The 16,309-nt window shown below is 37.2% G+C and overlaps 1 long non-coding RNA gene across 1 annotated transcript; it reads right to left on the bottom strand.

Annotated features, from left to right (window-relative positions):
• Positions 1 to 4,007: 4,007 nt before the first annotated feature.
• On the bottom strand, positions 4,008 to 15,426 carry LOC141436017 (uncharacterized). Its single transcript, XR_012452247.1, has 3 exons — positions 15,302 to 15,426; positions 5,809 to 6,070; positions 4,008 to 4,297 (listed from the first exon to the last, which is right to left on the bottom strand). It is a non-coding gene; the product is annotated as an uncharacterized lncRNA (long non-coding RNA).
• Between the last annotated feature and the right edge of the window lie 883 nt (positions 15,427 to 16,309).

The raw sequence follows: 16,309 nt of genomic DNA, 5'->3' as shown, positions 1-16,309 counted from the left end.
CAGAGGTGAAGATTTTTTCTGGGCCCCTTACCGCCCCCCTCTACTCTAGGCCTCCAGCGCCTACAAGGGGGCGTTATGACAAGCAGATTTTAGTTCTCATTCTCCACTGACTAGACCCCAAAAAAACTTAAAAACTTTGTGTCAAAACAAACGAGACTGATTTATTTTCCGAAATCGTTAATATTTATAGGATTACCTTTTCCACTCGCGATCTAATCAACCAATCACGACAAAGGAATCACGCAAGAAAGTAATCAGCCCGTTTTATTATATTTTTGGAATGACGTTACACGGTTAAAGTGCAAGCTTATTAAAAAATTACAGATGTAATACGGCAAGATTAAATTCGGATTCGATGAACGTCAACAGTTTATTTCGACCACTTTGAACAAAACTTATAAAACTTTGCGTCATTAAATGTCAAAATAAAAAGTTCATTAAATGCACATAACTATTTAGTATTTACATTTTACTGCTAGAAAATAAAGCATTAAACACGTTTTAAAATTATTGTGGTGTCCCCGCTATGCAATACTAAAATTAAACCAGAACTAGAAGTTTATTGGTCTCTCTATCGCGCGATAATTAAACTGTGATTTTGTCAATTTGTTTCTGTTTCCCTACTATAAACTTCGAAATTGATATCAATCCAAAAATCAAACTTTCTCATAATCACAAAACTGGGGATCTGTCCGTTCGTTTCTCTTTGTCTCGCTCTACTAAACTCCTGAATTGAAATCAATCTACAAAACAAACTTCAATGGAAACAAAAACTATTAACCCGAATTCAAACAAATCGAACATTCAAATCGCAAACGCGATTTAACTTTTTAAAGTTTTTTTTTAATTAGTGCGGAACTTTGGCGGTTGGCGGTTTCAGTGGCTGTTTGCGCGCGCATTGCCCGTGCCTGGCCGCAGCAGCTCGGTCGATAGCACGTGGGATAACTGCGGAATCTAGCAACAATGGAAACTTTATAAGAACCATTTTAAAAAAATCTGCTGTCAAAGTCAACTTTGAAATGTATTCACAAAATATTAATTATTAAACTTTCAAAGTTATTTTTATGTTTTATGTATGACAATGACAACTCTTAAATATTGAGTTGTTGAGATGGATGTATGAGACAAGTTTAGCACATTTCCAAGTTCACATGCCTTTAAAACTGCCAGCCAAAAATGCCTATAAAATTCATATAATCATAAAACGACTATCATTTCAAATACTCGTACTGCATATCCTCAAGGCTGACAGCGTTAAGCGAAACAGAGATTCAGAACGGCAAACAAACAAAAGCGGTGAATAAATTATACAACTGGCGAGGCACGCATCGCTGTTCTGACGTGTTCTTAGTTCCTCCAGTCACCTAGAAGCCAGTTGAACTGTATTTAGGGTTGCCATGATAAAGCATAGTGGACTGATTTTTGTAATCTAGACGAGCTAAGGTAAACGTACGAGTGCTCGTCACTGTCCCAATAGTTGGCATCTTTAATCTTATGTCATTCATTAGCAGTAGAGATGACATAAGGGTGTCGACTATTGGGCATAAGCGTGTCGAGCACTCGAACGTTTACCTTATGTTACTGAACTCGAACTGTAAATGGAAAATATTATTCGAAAGTAACAATAATCAAACCAACTTTGAAAAGTTGACAAACCCTTGATATTGGTTGTACGTTGTTTCGCAGACCACATTTTAATAGAACTTTGTTTAACAAATATTTTTTCTTATATTATTGTTTCATAGAATAATCAATACATGGAACACTTACTTTGAAGAAATATTTCATTATTTAGGTATTCATTTCATAGAATAACAAATCAAATATTCTTTATTCTTATACTACTTAGTTGATATAAAACATTACAAAGAAAAACCTTTCATGTGGTGGTAGTTTCTAAACGTTTTAATTCATACCTGTGACAAAATGCATACCCTCCTATAACGGTAGCGATTCGCTTAGTGGCGATGTAACAGTTCTAACCTAACCTAACCTACTTTTCTGATAGCGATTCGTTTTCTGTTGGGGTCACAGTTCTAACCTAACCTAACCTAACCTACTTTTCTGGTAGCGATACGCTTTCTGGTGGGGTCACAGTTATAACCTAACCTACTTTTCTGGTAGCGATTCGCTTTTTCGTGGGGTCACAGTTCTAACCTAACCTAACCTATTTTTCTGATAGCGATTCGCTTTCTGGTGGGGTCACAGTTCTAACCTAACCTAACCTACTTTTCTGGTAGCGATTCACTTTCTGGTGGGGTCACAGCTCTAATCTAACCAAATTTAACCAACATAAAATTACTATATTGAAATGTGTTGGACAACATAACGTCTATTCTTACATTTTCGTTGAAACAAAATATCTTGAAGAAATAAACCGAAAAAAAATATTCTTTAATAAATAATTTTATGGTTTGACACAACTGTAAAATAAAATCATTTCATTATAAAATTCATTGAATTATTTTTCTATTAAATATTTTTCATTCGAGTAAATAGTAATTGCAACGATAATATTCGAAGTAAAAATACAAGGACTGGCTCTTTCCTCGGTCAACGTATTGGCATTGCCATACAACGAGGAAACGCAGCCAGCCTTATGGGCACCCTGCCCAATAGCAACGACTTGGGTGATATTTGTAAATATAGATTTTTAGGATTAGAGTAAGTTAGTTTTAGTTCTTTTTTTATTTATTTCTGTTAATTATTGTATATATTATTTGTTTGTTTATAAATCAATTTATTAAGGACTAAATATTACTTACATGAAACAATTTCTGCGAAACGAAATTCTGTGAAATTTCTGTCTGTGAAAGAAGGGAACACCCATGTTTTGTCCTGCTGTCGTTTACCACAAAAACAGCAATATCATACGCACCCATGTCACGTAGTCTCTTGTTTTTCCTAGCATTAACTTCGCTTTCTAAACACTTGCTTTTCCTTACAAGTGAGATAGTTTCTAGCATAATCGTGAAACTATGAAAATACCGCTACTTTGAAAAAACTTCTGAACCTGAACTGAACTTTGTTTTGCACAAAGTAAAGTTCATTTAAAAGGATACTTATTGGTTTTAGATACGACATTTTCTAAAAGTAGTAACCATGGTACTATAATAATAACGCGGAATTTTCTTTTTTATTTCGCATGCAGAACTTCATAAGTAGCAGGGTTTGTAACCTGCCAGTACCGTATCGTAGTGAATAAAATCCACAGAGAAAATCCCTGGTGCCGGTAAATGTTTTCTTTTATACAATTTAAAACAAATACATTAGAGGAGCACGTTCGTAGCATCTTTCTCGAAGGTCGCTCGCCTCGGCACTTTTGATCCTTCTGTGAGACCAGAGATGTGCGAGAGTAATGTGTTTTTAACGAACTAATGCAAACGCTTCATTTACCTATCTTAGCTTCGCTCAACTGCGTTTCTTCCTGTGTTATTTCGATGTAGGTAAAAATTTTCTCTGTATGCAGTTAGTTCTGTTTCGATCATGTTTCACATACTGTAACAGTACCAATGCCCCAGCAATATCCATGAATAAATCCAATTCCGTATCGCAGAACAAAAATCTCCATTTGTCAGTAGCGGGACCCCGGTAATTGAGATTGCACGAGTTGCAGCAAAAATCGGAAAAGCATCGAAACTGGTCAAATGCAGAACAACTTTTATTCGAAAGCGTGCAGTGAGTTCGAAGTTCAGAAAATGATTTTCCCTGAACGCGTCCAATCCAATTTTATAATTACTTGCTTATCTGTTGCGTTTATTATTCTTATTTTAAACTGCCCGAAGGAGGGCTGTTTTTTGTTTTACTGGCGTATGTAAGTTATGTCCATTTCTTTGTCACACTCTGTAGCCCAAACGTAATATATATTTGTGTTTAATTTCATGATTTTATCATTTCCTTGTGAACATATTTCTTTGTATCAGTGAAAAGGGAAAATCGGGAAAATTGCGCTCTACCTGTACTTTACGTCAAGTACCAACAACACTTCAGGTTATAACAAAAAGTCCTTGCAAATGATGAAGCTTTAATGTTAATATGTATACATGATACGTTAGTGCGAAGAACCTACCCGTGGTTATACAAAAAAAAGTTGTCACAAACACAAATTATAGTTTTACGACTTTATTGTCGATAATAGTACATTATTGGTTCGTGATGATGATGATGCGAAGATGACCGGCCTCAGCAGAAGTGCATGTCCGTGAAGTGTTTCTTGTTCTTGTACATCTGTCCGTAAGACCCATAGTTGGGTTTCTCTTTCTCCTCTTTCTTGGGAGGAGAAGAGGCGAAGGATTTTCTGGAAAAGAAGAAATAGAGAGTTAGTATCCGCTTTAGACTGCTTAATGAAAATGATCTCAGAACCAACTAAGATCTTCAGTACAACATTTAACGCAATAAAGAGTGAGTTTGAATTCCTACAATATCTCAGATCAAAAGAGACAGTCGGTTCATCATCATCATGTCATAGCAGCCGTATGACGTCTGCTGTTGGAAAAAGGCCTCACCTTGCCTCCAATTGCTTCAGTTGGAAGCAACCTGCTTATACCGTGAACCTGCGGCTTTAACCAAACACTCACTTAAAGATACCTTACGGGTATTGACTTCCAAAATATTAACGGCATTCGCAATCGAAAAATTTAACAAAAACCATATTATCTAAAGCATCCTGAAGCGAAATCATTTTCAGCACCTCTTTCCGTGGACAGATAAGGGTAGAAAGAAATGGTGAATGTTATTGCAAGCGACCGCGCGTTAGAGAAAAGTTTGTCAATTGTATTTGTTTCTTCATTTTGTACAATAAAGAGTTTACACACAGCCTCTAGTTTGAGTATGAGGATTAACAACAACAAAAAAGCAAACAGACAGACCTATCAGGCTTGAATCTATGCGCCCAACCAATTTAACCACAAGCGTAATCATGATTTGTCAGACACTGTGCACAAATTACAAATTGCTTCGTTCGCAAATATTTATTCACGTTGAAATATTTATCCCGGTAACAATGTCATAACGTACCGATGTCAAGATTTGACGACAGATACTGTCTCGGTTTCCCCGATCACGGAAGCCCCCGTTCGTGAATTAATCATACGGAGCGATAAAGTCTTTATGACCCTGCTTCCCCCTACATTCATAATATCATTATACGTGCATTTCAAGGTTACAGTGAGGACGGTCGCTTCGTAATAAGGTACATTCGCATGAATAGGCTCAGAATTGCTCAGCAAACTATGAAGAGGCTATGCTCGGAGTTTATCTACGAGATCGAAAAAGAAATGAGGAGATACGTAGAAGTGGCAATGGCAGACCATATAGCACGGCGAACAGGTGGCCATTGGAGCCAAACATTTCTCGAGTGGAGACCAAGGATCGTCAAGCGCAGCATAGTGGACAGCGCACCAACGAGATGGACGGATCATCATCATCGACATATCAGCCAGTTGCTTCGTTTGGGAGCGGCCTGTGCCCTTAGTGTAAGTTTTCGGTTACAAAATACGTCTCGATCGCGCTCGCGTTAAAATCTCAATTTGTATGGAAACACGGACATCGCAAACGTTCCGCTAGAGGCGCTGTTTGTGTTGTGCATATAAATTGAGATTTTAACGCGAACGCGATCGAGACGTATTTTGTAACCGAAAACTTGCACTAAGGGTACTGCATCTATCGTGAATCCGCAGCTTTAACCATCTATCTCGTTGGCGGTCGTCCGTAGAGTGGCAATGGGCACTGGGCAGGCCATATAACACGGTGAACGTAAGACCGGTGGGGCCAAAAAGTTATAGAATGGAAAATTCAGAGACTACTTACTTCATAGGGCCTGTGACATCAAACTGCTTGCACGCATTGTTAGCCTTGGAGGCAGTTTTGCATTCGTCGCCGCGGGCCATGCTAGCTGTCTCTGTCAGTGGTTATGTAGCCGGTGCCGGTAGAAGCGAGATGGGTGATGGGGGGGCCGGAGGGGGAGGGAAGCTAGGGCACGTGCTGGATGTGGGTGAGCACCGCGTGTTCCAAGCGGTTGCCTGTGTTAGCCCTGCGGCTGCCTTTGCGGGTACAGAGGTTCTTCGCGAGCCTGGAAAGTACAAAGAATAAGAATAAGAATCATTTTATATAACAATAAAGTTACACAGTGCACAAACAATTACAGAAATACACATTTGAATAGCTATAGCTATGCTTGGAGTTTTTTTGCGCAATAGAATCCGGAATACGGAAATTCGTCGAAGAACTAAAGTAATTATTGTCACCGACATAGCTGGAAAAATATGCAAGTTAAAGTGGCAATGGGCGGGCCACATCGCTCGAAGAACAGATAACCGTTGGGGGAGAAAGTCCTCTAGTGGCGACTGCGAACCGGAAGACGAAGCGTTGGCAGACCTTCCGCCAGATGGACTGACGACATTGTGAGAGTTGCGGGATACCAGTGCATGCAAGTGGCGAGTTGTCGTTCATTGTGGCGTTCTATGGGGGAGGCCTTTTTTCAGCAGTGGACGTCTTCCGGCTGATGATGATGATGACATTTGAATAAAATACAAATAACATCATCTGACTTTTCGACGGCCTTCGCACTAGACTCTGGGTCTGTATCGCAAGTGCCAAATGAAGTTTTAAAATACAAAATTAGAAGTAATAAAAGTAAATACTTTCGAGTAACTTAATATTTTATAACAATATTTGCGTAGTGTCCTGGGTAATTATTATTCCACTAGCCGTTGCCCGCAACTTCGTCCGCGTAGTATTCGGTTATCGCTATAACTACTTATGCAATTTTCCAGAATAAAATCTGTCCTAAAATTTCATCTAAATCGGTTCAGCTGTTTAGACGTGATGAATTAGCAAACAAAAAGACTTACAAACTTTCACATTTATAATATTTGTGGGTTAGTTCGTCAGTTAGATTACCTATTTTACAATAATGTTCTATTGGACACGTATTTGTTCTCAAAGTTAAACTGACGGACTTTTTAGATTTTTTTTAAGGACACTAGCCTATTCTTGAATAATTTATTAACGTCTAGCTCTTAAGCCTAAAAAACTGAAATTCACATAAAAAATCCTTTGGTATCGTCTGTCTACTACAAATTGGTGTCGGCGCGGCTCCGCAAAGAAGAAAGAGAACCGTAACTCTTGCGCGCAAAACGAAGTCAGTTCATTCACAGTATAAGTAATATAAAAATATTAAACACAGTTTTCTTTTAAATAGGGATTTATTAAAACAGTGGACCGTCTGTCCACTACACTACTGTACTACTACATACATAAGATACACCTTAAACTTAACAGAAATTAAACTTACGATGTATCTTGTTTGACGATTTAAGAATAAAAGTTTTTTTAATGTTAGCCCCACACAAAGGTATTTAAAAACTTACGAAGCTACTGAGTTTAAAAGGTTTTTTTAATGTGTTCAGGTTCAGGTTGCAGACGTTAAAGTCAGTGGGCTATGTGCTACATACATTTTATCATGCTACATATCTCTATGAGGAATACGTAAACCCTTTACAATTATATTAAGATCTGAGTAGGTTAGTACTAATTAGGTTAGGTTAGTAGTAAAAGTAATGTAGTAATTAATTAGTTACTATTCATTTCCATTCTTCCAGTTATGTTACCAGGCTGACAGAAACAATAAGATGCATGATTTTCCCATTTGCAAGCTTCAAACCGGCTGGTAGCTGATGCAACAATTACCATATTGTCATCACATGAGACACGAACCTGTTTAAGTCATGTTTATGTATATAAGGTTACTTAAATAACTTAATTATATGTACGTATCTAATTATTCAACGGATTAGGCCCTTTCACTTGAATAAGTTTATGAACGGAAACGAGAAGAGTGTAGAAATTTGTGAGACGGCAGTTGGTGAACTCTAATCAGGACAAGAAAAAAAGTTTATTTCGCATAACTTACTAATTAGCTATGTTTGGTTGTATATTCAGTGTATAGAGAATGTTAGTGACTACTCATTCACCAAAACATGGAATAATAATGTATTTATGCCAAATAAAGTCTTTAATATTTACCTTTTTCCTAAAACGTTTGGAATAAAAAGATAACTTACGCTTTGCAAAAAAAAAAATTACATCCCTAAGTTGTAAGACATTGTAAGTACTTATTTGAATGCGACTTTGTAAGACAGATCCATCCTTAATAATTATCTTTAATATTATTGTCATTGGAATCACATTAGCAGCTACAAATTAAACACAAATATGATGCTTGAACAGAATTGTCGCTTTAAGTTGTTTTACTTGTTTTGTTTCAGTGACATACTTATATGACATAGGTACTTTTATGTACTCTTTGGCGACATCTAAGGATGAACATACAATATAAAAGGCCTCTCCGTAGGTACCAAGGAAATTTTGCCCTCGTACCATGAGACAGCGATAACACCGCCATGTCCAATACATATACACTGATTTAACGAATAAACTTTGAGGATCATCAAATTATCTCATCATCATCATGTCAGCCGAAAGACGTCCACTGCTGGACATAGGCCTCCCCCAAGGCTCTCCACTCAGACCGGTCTTGTGCTTTCCGCATCCACCGCGATCCCGCGATCTTAACCAAGTCGTCGCTCCATCTTGTTGGAGGCCTACCGACAGCTCGTCTCCCGGTCCGCGGACGCCATTCGAGAACCTTCTGACCCCATCGGCCGAAGAATTGCGAAACTAAAGTGGCAGTGGGCGGGGCACATTGCTCGCAGGATAAATTATCTAAATTAAAGTTATTTGAAAATGCAAAACAAAAGTAGCTAAGTTAGTTATGGGAGTAGAATCTATATATTTTTAGTTTAGATCCCGAGTTCGCCCCGTATCTAGTCAAAGTATTTCTATATATTGGGGTAGGTTATGTTTGCCCATGCATATTCATCACGTCTCTATATTTAAATGAGGGATGGCCGTCATGGCCCTAAACTTGCCCTCTAGATTAGTTTATTCGGGTTCCAGTTGTTTCGTTACGGTTAAATACAATTTGTGCTGTCATCCCTTAATCATTAAAGATTACCTTGATTATGAAGAAGGAAAAATGTTCCTTTTTACAAGCTTTTTTATTTAGTTTCAACTGTCCCGTTGTCTGTCTGTCTGTAATCAAATCTTGCAAGTTAAATTTGTCCAACTTCCCGTGATACTCATAATACAATAATCTAGTAGTGACATCCTGGTAGTCCAGCCAGGATCGTCTCCACAGGACGGAACTCTTCAACGGTTAATAGCATCGACATGAAATTTGGTATGCAAATGTAGTTTGGGTGACAATGCAAGTACAGTCAACAAAAAGTACAGTCAGCAAAAAAGCTTGTAATAAAAAACATGGTTAGTTTATTTATCTACATATCTTACATGGATCGATTTTGATGTGGTGTTTTTTAATCAAAAGTCAGTTTATTCAAAATAGTTCTTTGCTAAGTTTCATTAAAATCGGTTGAGCCGTTTTTCAGATATTGAACTCTGACATAATAATGTCAGGGTTTCAACTTTACTCGTAGGTTATTTTTTTAGGTTTAATTAATTAATTAATGAGTTAATTTGCGGAGGTGTTACTTAACTGGCCCTTTAATAGTTTTGTTGCATTTTATTACATATAATTCTATCCATGTTTGTAATGTGATATGTAATAAATAAATGAAATTATAAATAAACGAACTATTTTTTTTTACAAGTTTTATATTTCTCTGCCGTTTGTTCAGTCAAATCTTTCAAGTTTATTTCGACCCACTTGCAGTAGTTGGATTGACTTGAAATTTGGTATACATATGGAAATTGGACGACAATGCAAATACAGCCAACAAATAGTACAATCAACAAAAAAAAAATTTTTTTTAACAGAAACTTATTTATCTTTTCCGTTAAAGCAGCGTTTCCACCAATAATGTGCGAGGATGTGTTGCGAGGGATATGTTATTCATTTTTAGGGTTCCGGAGCCAAAATGGCAAAAACGGAACCCTTATAGTTTCGCCATGTCTGTCTGTCTATCTGTCCGTCCGTCCGCGGCTTTGCTCAGGGACTATCAATGCTAGAAAGCTGTAATTTTGCACGGATATATATGTAAAATATGCAGATAAAATGGTATAATAAAAAAAAATTTTTTTAGGGTAGGTTTTGTAGGGTAGGGTAGGTACCTTCCATAGACGTAAAGTGGGGGTGATTTTTTTTTCTCATCCAACCCTATAATGTAGGGTATCGTTGGATAGGTATATTAAAACCATTAGGGGTTTGCTAAAACGACTTTTCGATTCAGCGATTGTTTGCGAAATATTTAACTTTAAAGTGCAAATTTTCATTAAAATCGAGCATCCCCCGCCCCTCTAAAATCTAAACCGGTGGGTGGAAAAATTTTAAAAAATTCAGGACGGTAGTAAGTATATCAAACTTTCAAGGAAACTTATAACGGCTAAGTTTTCTTGAGAATTATTAGTAGTTTAAGAGTAAATAGCAGCGTAAGGTATAAAATATACCTAAACTATGGAAGATTCCGTATAAAATACGAAATCCTTAGAAAAATATGACCTAATTTTTTCGTAATGGCTACGGAACCCTATTTTGGGCGTGTCCGACACGCTCTTGGCCGGTTTTTCATTAACCAATAGAAGCGCTTCATTTACACATCCTCGCACCGCACAGCACATCTCTGGTGTAAACAGCTGAGCGGAGCGAGGCGAGGTAAACGAAGCATTTCTATTGGTTCATGAAAGACATATTCCTCGCAACAAATTCTTGCACTCTCTGGTGGTAAGTGGTAACGCTGCTTAACACGTATAAGACAGCTGCGTCAAAACAATATCTGAAGCAAACAATTAATTACATTGAAGAACCAATACAATGGGCCAGCCAGTACGGTCAGCATCAAAAGTAGCTGGTTACTTTTTTACTCTGTCACATTAACAAGTTTGTCAATCTTGTAAAACGACAAAGTACAAAAGTAACCAGCTACTTTTGATGCTGGCTGTACCAACCAAAACTCTGTTCCATTAACCCTCGTTTGGGCAGTCGGGTAAAAAAAACCTTAATTTTTGCTCATCAGTAACATCAAGTTATGTCGTCAGAAATTGTTTTTAAGCCTTTTTCGGTCAACAAATGCGGCCTCATCTAAATGAAGTCGTCGGAATATCGAGCACGCTGCGGCCGCGTGCGCCTGCGCATTAGCATAGCATGGACCGGTTCTGTGGCTCTCGTTGTAGAAGATGGGGTTATTGGGGTTTCACACACATTGTCATGTTATGCAATGCGTTAATATGGGGTTAAAAATTGACAAAAAAAATTTACTAATATTATAAATCTTACTACAGATGTGATTAGATCTGAACTAATGCTAACTAACGCAATGAGGATTTTCGAAATATCGCTAGATGGCGTTAGTATCGTGAGGTAAATTTAAAAAATGTAATGTTTTATACTTTATACTTCTTTTGATATTTCTGTGAAAATGGTAAATTTAAAGTATTATAACCCATATTATTTAGAATGGGCTTTTTAATAGCTTTCATTTGATACCCATATTGTTACAATACAAAAAACTTTTTTTCATTCCCCCGCCATATATTTTTTGCAGACGCCATATTGTAATATTATATAGCCTATGTCACTCCGACAGTTATGACGAATCCAATGATACCTCATATGTTATAATCCGTCCAGCCGTTTAGGCTGCAGCGAGGCCCAAAGAAATGGACATGCTTACATACCCACATACATACATACGTACGCTCGAAAACCATAACCCTCCTTCGGGCAGTTGGGTAAAAAGAAAAGATTAAGGTAAAGAACTAGATTTAATTAAACTTAACTAGGCTAGGCTAACATAAAAATGGTTCTAGCGCCAATAAAACTTAAGATTGGTTTTTGGAGTCTTTTTGTATTTTCTATTTCAACTCCAAATTTTGTTACTTTTACGGTCACCCGTAGAATCCATATCAAAAATACAAACTGAAACATAGATCCACAGAAAAGGAGACCAGCACTGGGAATCGAACCCAGGTCCTCAGCAATCCGTGCTGCGTTCCACTGGTCCAGTGGTAGCTGGTCTCTTTTTCTGGTTTTTCTGTGCATCTATGTTTCAGTTTGTATTCCCAATGAAACTTCGCAAGGAAAGTACGAAACAGTTTAGGCACTTGTTGCTGCAACAAATACTTTCTTGGCAGGCATCGCCGGTAAACTCGCCAAATGGGCGGTTATCGCACACATCATCTATAAGGGAATTCATATTCGGGGCTCAATAAGTATTTTCTTTCTGTAAAAAAGGTTGCCTGGAAGAGATCGCTCTTAAGCGATAAGACCGCCTATTGCTTACCATCATCATCCCAGCCTATTATACGTCCCACTGCTGGGCACAGGCCTCCTCTCAGAACAAGAGGGCTTGGGCTATAGTTCCCACGCGGGCCCAGTGCGGATTGGGAACTTCACACGCACCATTGAATTGCTTCGCAGGTTTGTGCAGGTTTCCTCACGATGTTTTCCTTCACCGCAAAGCTCGTGGTAAATTTCAAATGTAATTCCGCACATGAATTTGGAAAAACTCAGAGGTGCGAGTCGGGGTTTGAACCCACGACCCTCTGTTTGAGAGGCGATAGGTCAAACCACTAGGCCACCACGGCTTTTTTAGGCCACCACAAACCAACCAAACCACCAAAGTAAGCTTAGCAAAGCTTGTGTTATGGGTAACTAAGCAACGGATAAATATAATTATATAGATAGATACATACTTAAATACATAATAAACACCCAAGACCCGAGAACAAACATTCGTATTTTTCATACAAATATCTGCCCCGACACGGGAATCGAACTCGGGACCTCAAGCTTCTTAGTCAGGTTCTCTAACCACTAGGCCATCTGGTCGTCTATTGTCTCTCTGTGTATCTTTTTTCTGTATCGCTTGCTATTTCTGGTCTACAATAAAGAGTCTTTGTATTGTATTGTATTCGTATTAGACTCTAATATCACCCCCACTCTAAATCACGTTTTTTGCAAGAAATAAATAGGTAGTTAAAAATCTCGTGATGGAGGTTGCGGGTTAAAATAAGTTTTGACTTAGTCTTAAATGAACATCCTTTACCTACTTAAATTAAATTAACGCAATCAATTTTAAGAATAACCATCTACATTAAAAATGATGATGCCATAAATAGAACTCAATGTGAGATTGTAAGTGAAAAACTTAGTTCCATAAACCTTGCGATTATTTGTGTCCCAATTGCATAACAAATTACAAGCAAATACTTAAGTATTAATGAATTTCAATACAAAATCGCTAATTCTTTATGAGAGTAGCGCAGGCCCCCTGCGACAGGGTTCCGACGGGTGTCGCGTCCGAGCTTGTTGCGGTTTATTTATTTATGCTCCATTTGATTTAGGGTTTGGATTAGCGGTCAATTGTAACACACGTTTCTCAGTATTTCGAACACAATTGGACTAAAAATACCTACATGTAGATTTATTAGCGGCATTTGTTATGTTTTTATTGTAAAAGTTAACACAGTTTTTAATAGTTTCGTTGCTTCGTTTAAAAGCGTGTGCAAATTTCACCGTGAAGTTCCGAATGTCAAGATAAATTGAGTGGGTATAGCAATATGAGAATGATTATATTAGGATCACATTGTACAAACAACTTAGAAACTCCTTAACTCAAAAAATCTTTTCAATTTAAGATTAGAAGCTAAGGTTAATCAAGTAATTATGCATTTTTTATTGAAATAAACAGTTTAATTTTTTTTTTTAATACTATTAGGTAGCTTGTAATTTATATATTACATTATATTCTAATGTTAAAAGTTACCAATGGTGATACAAACTATCCAATGTCCTTCCCCGGGGCTCAAACTATCTGTATAACGAATTTCATTAAATCGATTCAGCGGTTTAGACGTGATAAGGTAATAAACAAACAGACTTACAAGCTTTCGCATTTATAATATTCGTGGGATATATTTATCGCTATAGGTACCTACTGCAAGATCCATGCAAATTTCCGATATGAAAAGTATTCCATGTTAAAACAGATTATGTACTAAGAGTAGATACTTGTACAGATGTGCGCCTCATTCCATCCCGATCCATCGATCCGTTATTGCGTGATTGAAAAGACAATTTCCATAAATCATCAAAAACTTCCTCATTTACATATAATATTAGTTGGATTAATTATTTTTTCTTCCAACTATGCTTTAATTTCATCATAACCGCAATAAATACCCAGCACAAAGCGGGACTTTTCTGCTCTAGAGCAGAAAAAATGTATGAAAATCCTTTATTGCATTGTTTTAGATTTTTTTTTATTGCACCACTAAAGAGGTAACACGAATATTTTTGCTATAAAATTAGCCTGCATAGTGTAAAAATCTAGTGTTTGGTTGGCCATCCTGGCGCCCATCCGAAATTTGACAGATCGTAGGTAAAAATATCTGCTACTGGCTACTAACTCTGCCTAAAAAGAAAGAAATTTAAAAAAAAAATTGGCGGGAACCTTGCGAATTTTCCGTGGACATTTTGTTTGTTTTGAGAGTGCGAATGTAAACTTACAAAAATGGAATCATCTAGTGCTAGTGACATTTCTTTCCTATTAATTGTTTAGCATGAGTTTTTTTTCGTCTACTATTCCTGTAATAGTTGAAAGTAAAGCAGATTATGCACCTCGCATAAAAACCCGGTGCAATAATAAATAACTTTCTGCTTGGTGCAACAATCTACTATTAATCGAAATAATCTGAATAAAATGGTCCCATTTAATGTTGAAAGCGATATTACATTTTATTGTTTAAGGTCAATTCAAAACCGGTGTTGAGTCGAAATCGGCGCGTGAGTGGATCATCCATCTTTGAATGCAAAGTGCGAAAGTACCATTTCACATTATTTCATTTCTCATACATATAAATGTACGAAACGTTCTGGTTTTAGGATTTTTCGAAATGTAATCTTATTACCTAATGTGCAGTAGGTACTATTTGTTTAATGACAATTGTAAAATATACTGTAGAAATAAATTATTTAACACATCATAGTAACATTGTATTTTTATTCCATTTTAAACACGTGTTTGATCTTATTTCCATACAAATTACTTTATTTGTGCCTACTAAGAGGAATATTTTCCAGCATATTTTTACTCGATAATAATGAAAGAAAAAATAATAGATTCTTTAAAATATAAGTAGACTAGACTAGCCAAATTTAGAGATAGTAGGAAAAATGGTCAATTTGTGTTGGTCCCGTCTTTTAAATAGGACAAGGAGATGTTAGGGGATGAAAAGCCCGGGCTTTGTCTTCGATTATCTTATACTTAAGCTAAGTACGTACCTGGGGAGAAATTTGTCGGTGATCGCGTACTTTCTCTGGGCTCTTGTCATTGACACATACAATTTGTATTAATTTAAAAAAAAGACACTCCGAAAACAATTTAGACGGCTGATTAGTGAAGGCACGAGGTCCAACTGTGGCGAGGCGGCTCGGGCCGGCATTTATGTACAGAAACCGGTGTTATACGTCACTAAGATCACATTTAGATGGCGCGACTAAATATAGTATGAGTTGCTATACATTACCGTCGCTGTTCGATCATTCATAAATCCAAAGCCATGCGGTCCCGCAATGTAAAGAAACTATGTTAATATTTCTCGCACCGTCTGAGAAGCTGAAGATGTCGAAGGTACAAACGAAGCGTGACTACAACCATATTTAAAATTTAAGGTGAACCAGGACTTTTCCGTTTATTATTTGCTTATTGGAAAAAAACGCGAAAAAAACAACTAATTAAGCTATATTTATGTGTCCTGTCCTGTGGGAGTTTCGAAAAGTCAAGATAAAATCAAACAGTCCAGGAGGATGAAAATATACCTAATGTAAACCCATCCTTTTAAATAACTCAGAGCTTGACACCAAATCTAAACAATAATTATTATTAAATTGATAAAATTGCTTCCAAGCCTTAGCGGTATTTTATAGCATAGATCACAGATTGCCCTACTGATTGAAATAACAATCAGATTAAGTCAAGTAGTGAAGTAGGTATTGTATAATTCGATGTTTTGTGGAAGCTTTCGCCACATACCTCATCAAATTTTACCAAAGTATTTCTTAAGTTCCATCCCAGCCTATATACGCGTCCCACTGCTGGGCACAGGCCTCCTCTCAGAACAAGAGGGCTTGGGCCATAGTTCCCACGCGGGCCCAGTGCGGATTGGGAACTTCACACGCACCATTGAATTGCTTCGCAGGTTTGTGCAGGTTTCCTCACGATGTTTTCCTTCACCGCAAAGCTCGTGGTAAATATCAAATGTAATTCCGAACATGAATTTCCAAAAACTC

Source organism: Choristoneura fumiferana, chromosome 16, assembly GCF_025370935.1.
Source record: "Choristoneura fumiferana chromosome 16, NRCan_CFum_1, whole genome shotgun sequence".
Lineage (NCBI taxonomy): Eukaryota > Metazoa > Arthropoda > Insecta > Lepidoptera > Tortricidae > Choristoneura > Choristoneura fumiferana.
Note: the sequence above shows the minus strand (reverse complement) of the source record. Positions and strands in the feature narration are given on the sequence as shown.